Below are 7,375 nucleotides of genomic sequence, written 5' to 3' on the forward strand. Positions count from 1 at the left end.
CCTTCACCTCCTGCCACGAACAAGATATTTCCTCCCGCACATCTTTGGAGTGCGGGAGGAAACCAGAGCGCCCGGAGATAACCCACGCAGTCACAGGGAGAACGTGCAAACTCTGCACAGACAGCACCCGAGGCCGGGATCGAACCCGGGTCTCTGCCGCTGTGAGGCAGCAACTCTACGCTGGCTTGCAGTGAATTGTGGACGCAGCCCAGACCATCACACAAACCAACCTCCCTTCTATTGACTCCATTTATACCTCACTCCGGTTCTGGACTCCCCCAACATCGGGAACATGTTTCCTTCCCTCCAGAGACGCTGCCTGTCCCGCTGAGTTACTCCAGCATTTTGTGTCTATCTTCGACGTAAACCAGCATCTGCAGTTCCTTCCAACACAGACTCATTCAAGGGGCAGAGATACCTGTAATAGCTACAGACTGCACACTTGGATGAGACTGGCTGGCACGCCAATAAAAGCTTTTCAATGTACCTCGGTACACGTGACAATAAACTAAACTGAACTGATAGGCACACTGCCCACGCCAACAAACATGCCCCATCTACACTAGTCCCACTAATACTCACATAGATTCATTTAACACACACACAACACATAGAGACCATTCCCTCCGTAACTCCCTAGTCAACTCGTCCCTTCCCACCCAAACCACCCCCTCTACTGGTGCTTTCCCTTGTAACAGCAAGAAATGCTACACTTGTCGCTTTACCTCCCCCCTCGACTCCATCCAAGGACCCAAGCAGTCGTTCCAGGCGAGGCAGAGGTTCACCTGCACCTCCTCCAACCTCATCTATTGCATCCGCTGCTCTAGGTGTCAGCTGCTCTACATCGGTGAGACCAAGCGTAGGCTTGGCGATCGCTTCGCCCAACACCTCCGCTCAGTTCACATTAACCAACGTGATCTCCCGGTGGCTCAGCACTTCAACTCCCCCTCCCAACCTGGCCTTTCTGTCCTGGGCCTCCTCCATGGCCAGAGTCAGTCTCACCGCAAATTGGAGGAGCAGCACCTCATATTTCGCTTGGGTAGTTTACACCCCAGCGGTATGAACATTGACTTCTCTAACTTCAGGTAGTCCCTGCTTTCTCCCTCCTTCCCCTCCCTTCCCAGCTCCCCCACAGCCCACTGTCTCCGCCTCTTCCTTTCTTCTTCCCGCCCCCCCCCACCCCCCCACATCAGTCTGAAGAAGGGTCTCGACCCGAAACGTCACCTATTCCTTCGCTCCATAGATACTGCCTCACCCGCTGAGTTTCTCCAGCGTTTTTGTCTACCCACAATACAGATGTTGTATTAGCTAACTTGTAAATACACTAGCTTGTAAATACACACAGACAAACCTCCGGGTCCCGCTCGGAGTTACGTACCATGGGCATTTCCTGCAGGCGTTTAAATTCCGGTTTCCCCTGCTGTGAATACTTCACGGCAGTGATGAGCACTCCCACTATTAAAATCAACACCAGGATGACGATAAGAATCACCAGCCCAGTGTCCAGATGGTGCCCCTTTGGAGTGAGAGCTGGAAAGAGAAAGAAATGCTGGATCAAGCTGCAACGTGACGAGAGGAATAGATCGGGCAGACAGACTCACGCACAGAGTCTCTTGCCCAGAGTCGGGGAATCGAGGACCAGGGGACATGGGTTTAAGGTGAAGGGGGAAAGATTTAATAGGAACCCGAGGGGTAACTTTTTCACACAGAGGGTGGTGGGTGTATGGAACGAGCTGCTAGAGGAGGTAGTTGAGGCTGGGACTATCCCAACATTTAAGAAACATTTAGACAGGTACATGGATAGGACGGGTTTAGAGGGCTATGTTCCTCCGAAACGATCGCCCAGTCTGCGTTTGGTCTCGCCGATGTATAAGAGTCCACATCTTGAACAACGGATACAGTAGATGAGGTTGGAGGAGGTGCAGTGAACCTCTTAAAAATAGCGGAGTCACTCTTAAAAATAGCGGAGTCACTCTTAAAAATAGCAGAGTCACTCTTAAAAATAGTGGAGTCACTCTTAAAAATAGTGGAGTCACTCTTAAAAATAGCGGCGTCACTCTTAAAAATAGCGGAGTCACTCTTAAAAATAGCGGAGTCACTCTTAAAAATAGCGGCGTCACTCTTAAAAATAGCGGCGTCACTCTTAAAAATAGCGGCGTCACTCTTAAAAATAGTGGAGTCACTCTTAAAAATAGCGGAGTCACTCTTAAAAATAGCGGCGTCACTCTTAAAAATAGTGGAGTCACTCTTAAAAATAGCGGAGTCACTCTTAAAAATAGCGGAGTCACTCTTAAAAATAGCGGAGTCACTCTTAAAAATAGCAGAGTCACTCTTAAAAATAGCAGAGTCAGGGGATATGGGGAGAAGGCAGGAACAGGGTACTGATTGGGGATGATCAGCCATGATCACATTGAATGGCGGTGCTGGCTCGAAGGGCCAAATGGCCTACTCCTGCACCTATTGTCTATTGTCTCTGCTTAACCTGAAAGGACTGTCGGGTCACTGACTGGCTGGGCGAAAGTTACTCCAGCGTTTTGTGTTTGTCGCTCGAAACCTTTCCTATCCTGGACCCGTCCCACTCACCAGGGAAGCCCTCTCATGTGCTGGATGCAGATTCACTGAAGCCCTTCATACAAGAGCGAGAGCCTTATTTTACTTCGGAGTCACGTGAGTGACTACGTGAAGAAGCCCGCCAGGACGCATGCGTGTCATATCGCTTTCACGCTTGCGAAACGACAGGCGGGGTGGAACATTCCCCCGCAGCGGTAAGTTGAAACCGCGACCTGCAGGTAAGTGATTTACTCTGCGGTAGTTTTTGTCCCCGCGCTGTTTTTACACAGGGGGGGGAAGCTGGACAAGTGTCCACAAGTGCTGCGAGTGAAGCTGGCTGGGGAGGACCGCGAAGTTGCGGGAGCCAGCAGCAGCTGAAGGCACAAGCCCCGTAAGGGATCAGCTGTGCCGACTTTTTGTCCCGCGCTGTCCAGAACACCACGGCCGGGCGGGAGACTATTCAGAATGGGGCCGTCGACTTTTGACAAGTCGAAAATGGAGGAGGCGGGGTGGAACGACGTTCCCCCGTAGCGACAATTTAAACCAGGACCTGCAGGTAAGAACTGCGGTCTTTTGTGTTTTCCCATGCTGATTACAGGTGGAGAAACCACGGGCTGCGACAAAGCTGGTGAGGGAGGACCGCGGAGCAGCGGGCAGCCAGCAGCAGCCAGCGGCACTCGGATCACCGATAGTGGGATCAGCTGTGGCCCGATGTCGCCTCCGCACCGGCCAGATCCACGCGGACCGGGCGGTAAGGCTAGACACAAAACAAACAAGGTCGTGGACTCAGAGGGGTCCGACTTTGAACAACCGCTGGCGGGCCAGCGACCGTGAGCGCTGGAGCCGGATGGAGCGGTGTGTGGAGCATTTGCTCCAATGTGACAGACTCCGGGAGATGGAGTCGGGTCACTGTGGGCCCTATGATAAGCCCACAGCAGTACCTCTTGAAGGGCTGCACAGTGCTTCTACCTCATCAGAGGGGAGTACTGTGGGTCAGTTCTGGGCTGACCTGGAAGAGGGGTCCGCAGAAGGAAAGACAAGTGTGCAAGGGGTGCAGGGACTGTGCAAACCCGGGACCACAAAACCACCAATACTATTGTTTGGAGGCAACCTATCGAAGCAAGTCAAGGAGCTCGATGAGGAAGCAAAAACCCTGGGACTAATAAAAGGGACTCCAACAAAAACCCACTACAGCCAAAGACAGCACGCCTACGCACCCACCAGCAGAACTGGTGAAAGCTCGAAGGCCCGGTACTCAAAACATGAGTCTTTTAGGCCATGGCCCAGGCTGGCCTTCTTGGAAGATGCGGGGACCTCCAACGCCAACCAAACCGAAAATCCAGACACCAGCGCAACAACAGCAGCGAAGAACCTACAAAAAAGAAGTAAACCTGCCACTGGTAACTATGGAGGTAGGTGGGTCTGGTTCCCTACAAAATACAGGGAGCATGGAGGTTGGGTGGAGATTACACTCTTTTCTGAATGCATGGAGCATGTTAACAACCGATACTTACATCTTAAGCAGTATCCAGGGATATACAATAGAGTTTATACACAAGTACAGCCCTCCAGTTCAACATATACTGAACCGAATGCTCGTGCTCTCTGATAAAGAAAAATCAAAAGCGCAAGCTGAACTGGAGCGGCTTTACATAAAAGGTGTAATTGAGAAAACTCACACGAACCATTAGAATTTGTGTCCAATATATTACCAAAAACATAAAAGATGGTGGTTGTCGCATCATCATAGATCTGACAAAATTGAATACATTTGTACAATATATTCACTTCAAAATGGAAACCTTGTTACTGCTAAACAATTAATTTCCAAAGGTTACTTCATGGCCAGCATCGATTTAAAAGATGCTTACTATTCAGTGCCTATACGAGGTGACCACAGATGTTACTTAAAATTCAACTGGATGGGACATACAGGCAGTATAAAGCACTGCCAAATGGTTTATCATCAGCCCCCAGGCTGTTCACAAAAATTTTGAAACCAGCCCTAGCGTTTCTACGGAAACGTAAACACATGGTCATGGCATATTTAGATGACATACTCATTGTGGGCAAAACTTTGAAATTGGCCAAACAAACTGTAACAGCCACAAAATAGTTATTTGAAAAACTGGGATTTATTATCCATCCAGTTAAATCTAAACTAACGCCTTCCACTACTATGGACTATTTGGGGTTTACCATTGACTCAGTTCACATGTCGGTGACTCTGCCTAAGGGAAAGACTAGAGATTTAATAGAGGCTTGCAATAACCTCATTGACATCAGCAAACCATCCATCAGATTGGTAGCAAAAGTAATTGGCAAAATGGTGGCTGCCTTTCCAGCCACACAATTTGGACCTCTACATTACCAATACTTACAGAGAGCAAAAATACAAGCACTCAAAATTAATGCAGGTCACTTTGACAGACCTATGAAACTACCAATCAAAGCTAAAATGGAACTAAAATGGTGGATAGATCTGGCTTTGTTCCAATCCAATCATTGTCAGTAACCCTTCCATGGTACTACAAACTGATGCCAGTGCACTTGGGTGGGGAGCCACCAATACCATCACCAGTTGTGGAGGTAGATGGACTGCTCAGGAGGCATCATTATTACTCACACTGGGCATAAACTACCTGGAAATGTTGGGTGCATTCCATGGCCTAAAGTCATATTGTACTGGGTCATATCACCAGCATGTTAGACTACAGATAGACAATACCACCGTGGTAGCATACATTAACCACATGGGTGGAAACAAATCGACATCATGTGACAATCTGGCTAATACAATTTGGCAATGGTGTATACAGAGAGATATTTGGATATCAGCCACTTACCTACCAGGAAGACTAAATTTAGTGGCAGACACCAGGCCACGCAAATTTAATGAAAACACGAATGGATGTTGAATAAAAAAGTATTTGCTGATATTACAGCAAAATAAGGAACACCAGATATCGATCTATTCGCATCCAGACTTAACCACCAGTTATCAAATTATGTTTCATGGGAACCAGACCCTGGGGCAGCGGCGACAGATGCATTTTCGCTGCATTGGGGGGGAAATTGTTTATTCACGCATTCCCTCCTTTTCTGCCTCATCAGTCGGGTATTAAGGAAAATACAAGACTCTGCGTCTGGTATTTTGGTAGTACCCGATTGGCCTACTCAACCATGGTTCCCAGTGGTATTAAACATGGTATTAGAACCATGTATCACCATCCCACATAGACCAGATTTATTGCTACATCCCGTAACAAGGGATAGCCACCCATGCCATAAACATTTGAACTTATTAATTTGTAGAGTTTAAAAACACCTCTACTACAACTGGGACTGACGGACCGGAACAGTGAACATGATCTCGGCGGCCCAAAGACAGTCAACCCAAAAAACAGTATCTGGTCTATATCAGGAAGTGGGCGATGCACTGCCATAAAAAACAACATCACCTACGAGACATGAACTCCCGTCTTTCTGGAATATCTGGCAGGCCTCCACTATGATGAGGGGCTCAGTCACAGTGCCATCAACTGCGCCAGAAGTGCATCTCGACTTACCTATGGCAGGGGACAGAGCGTTACTCTGTTGGGACTCACCCACTGGTAACAAAATTTATGAGGGGAATTTTAATACTAATCCCCCAAGAACCAGGTACTCCAAAATATGGGATGTAAGTATTGTCCTGAAGATGCTCAGGAATTGGTCTCCAGCAACAGCTCTGTCCCTACACAGATGACTTAAAAACAGTCATGCTAATGGCATTGGTCACGGCACAGAGGGTACAGTCACTGCATAAACTAAGACTGGACAACATGACTTCCTCAACTGAAAATATTACGTTTCATATCTATGAATTAGTAAAGCAGAACAGACAGGGATCAGCAGGCCTCAATATACCATTTAGGTCATACCCAACAGATGACCGTCTGTGTATAGTAAGACATCTGTCGTTATACATGGAGAAACGAAAATCCTAAGAGGCAATGAGAAGGCACCTTTTGGTCAGCCACAAGCAACCACACAAAAGAGTGACGGTCCAGACCATCTCAAGATGGCTGAAACAGCTGCTAACACAGGCTGGGGTGGATACTAATATTTTTAAATCTCATTCCACCAGGGCTGCAGCTACATCGGCAGCGATACAGTTGGATGTACCAATGGGTACATCCAAGGCAGCAGGATGGTCAGGGGGAAAAAACATTCCAATTATTTTACAACAAACCAGTAATGAAACCTGGAACGTTTGCGAAGAAACAATTTTAAGTTCTGTAAATAATTTAAACCCATAAAAAGGGGTTATAATTTTGTGTAACAATTTTATGATTTCAATGTCGAATTCGTGTCCAAATTATGTTAACACAATTCCTCCTACAGTCATCAAGGCAGACGTGATGCATGGACTCGTTTCCACGGCATGAAATCACAGAGCTTTAAAATCTTCACGTAGTCACTCACGTGACTCCGAAGTAAAATAGTAAGATTAAACGAGAACTTACCAGTTTGAAGTTTGATCTGTATTTTATGAGGAGTTACGATGAGGGATTACGTGCCCTCCGCTCCCACCCTTGATCATATACTTAACTGGTATCTCTTCTCTAATCTTACTATGTTTAGTCATTACAGTTATCTGTGATTTCACACCGCTGCTTTGAAGAATGACACGCATGCGTCCTGGCGGGCTTCTTCACGTAATCCCTCATCGTAAGCCTCATAAAACACAGATCAAACTTCAACTGGTAAGTTCTCGTTTAATCTTACTATTAACCGAAGCAGCATAGGTTGAACACGCAAAGAATAAGATTAGTAAAGCAAC

The 7,375-nt window shown here is 47.3% G+C and overlaps 1 long non-coding RNA gene across 1 annotated transcript in view; it reads right to left on the reverse strand.

Annotated features, from left to right (window-relative positions):
- Window positions 1-497: 497 nt before the first annotated feature.
- Window positions 498-7,375, reverse strand: part of LOC116989649 — a 14,726-nt gene continuing 7,848 nt past the window's right edge. Inside the window, exons 3-4 of the long non-coding RNA XR_004416277.1 lie at window positions 1,066-1,073; window positions 498-508 (exon numbers count right to left, since the gene is read on the reverse strand). This is a non-coding gene — a long non-coding RNA (uncharacterized LOC116989649). The remainder of the gene's footprint in view (window positions 509-1,065; window positions 1,074-7,375) is intronic.

The sequence above is a fragment of the Amblyraja radiata genome, chromosome 29 (genome assembly GCF_010909765.2).
Source record: "Amblyraja radiata isolate CabotCenter1 chromosome 29, sAmbRad1.1.pri, whole genome shotgun sequence".
NCBI lineage: Eukaryota > Metazoa > Chordata > Chondrichthyes > Rajiformes > Rajidae > Amblyraja > Amblyraja radiata.